Source organism: Mastomys coucha, chromosome X, assembly GCF_008632895.1.
Source record: "Mastomys coucha isolate ucsf_1 chromosome X, UCSF_Mcou_1, whole genome shotgun sequence".
Lineage (NCBI taxonomy): Eukaryota > Metazoa > Chordata > Mammalia > Rodentia > Muridae > Mastomys > Mastomys coucha.
In genome coordinates, this window is record NC_045030.1 from 76565661 (window position 1) to 76567247 (window position 1587).

The window sequence follows — 1587 nt, forward strand, 5'->3', positions numbered from 1 at the left end:
TAAAAACATATTTTTAAGAAATAGAATTAAATCACATTCTTGTTTCCCTTTTGTACCCCAACTCCTCCCAGAGACCTCCCCTCAATACCTACAATATCTTTTATTTTCATGTTCTTTAAAATTTATAAAATATTATTAAAAAATGAGTATTATAGAAAAAGTCCCTAGGTGAGCCGTTCTTCCATCCTGCCCCCGGCTCGGGTACCCACCTTCCCCATGGCTGGACACCTGCCTTCAGACTTTGCTTTCTCACCCCCACCAGGTGGGGGTGATGGGTCAGGAGGGCTGGAGCCAGACTTGGTAGACCCTCGAACCTGGCTAAGCTTCCAAGGGCCTCCAGGTAAGCCTGGAATAGGACCAGGCTCAGAGGTATTGGGGATCTCCTCATGTCCCCCCACATATAAGTTCTGTGGAGGGATGGCATACTGTGGACCTCAGGCTGGACTGGGCCTAGTCCCCCAAGTTGACATGGAGACTTTGCAGCCTGAGGGCCAGGCAGGAGCAAGAGTGGAGAGCAATTCAGAGGGAGCCTCCTCTGGTCCCTGTGCTGCCCGCCCCAGTGCTGTGAAGTTGGAGAAAGTGGAACCAAGTCCGGAGGAGTCCCAGGACATGAAAGTCCTGCAGAAGGAGTTTGAGCAGTTTGAAAAGCTGCTGAGGCAAAAGAGGATCACCTTGGGGTACACCCAGACTGACGTGGGGCTCACCCTGGGCATTCTCTTCTGAAAGGTGTTCAGCCAGACAACCATTTGCCGCTTTGAGGCCCTGCAGCTCAAGCTGCAGGCCCCTGCTGGAGAAGTGGGTGGAGGAAGCGGACAACAATGAGAACCTTCAGGAGATATCGAGAACCCTGTGAGGTGGAGCCTGGAGAATATGTTTCTGAAGTGCCCGAAACCCTCGCTGCATCAGATCACTAGCATCACCAAGCAGCTTGGGCTGGAGAACGATGTGGTTTGAGTATGGTTCTGTAACCGGCGCCAGAAGGGCAAAAGATCAAGCATTGAGTATTTCCAACGAGAAGAGTATGAGGCTGTGGGGACGCCTTTGGGGGGGGCTGTACCTTCTCCTCTGCCCCCAGGTCCCCACTTTGGTGCCCCAGGTTATGGGAGCCCCCACTTGACCACACTCTACTCAGTCCCTTTTCCTGAGGGTGAAGCCTTTCCCTCTGTTCCCATCACTGCTCTGGGCTCGCCCATGCATTCAAACTGAGGCGCCAGCCCTCCCTGGGGATGTAGTGAGCCAAGGCTAGGAAGGGAGGTAGACAAAGAGAACCTGGAGCTTTAGGGTTAAATTCTTTTACTGAGGGGGAATAAAAAGCACAACGAGGGTGGGAGGGGTGGTGGGATAAGAAGTTCAGTGTTGCTGTTGATCACAGCTTATCCTATTCATCATTCATCATTTTGTTCTTAAATAAAGACTGGGACACAGAAAAAAAATGAGTATTATAAAAGTTGTTTGATATAAAACAACAATCAATTTAACAGTCTTATGTAGATGCTTGTCTACAGCAATACTGAAAATATATACGTTTTTCTCAATATAAACTTTAAATAACTCCAAACGTATTAACTGTATACTTCAAAATAATAC

At 48.8% G+C, this 1587-nt stretch overlaps 1 pseudogene; it reads left to right on the forward strand.

The window, feature by feature from the left end:
* Nucleotides 1–216: 216 nt before the first annotated feature.
* LOC116093258 lies at nt 217–1206 on the forward strand (annotated as a pseudogene).
* Nucleotides 1207–1587: the final 381 nt, after the last annotated feature.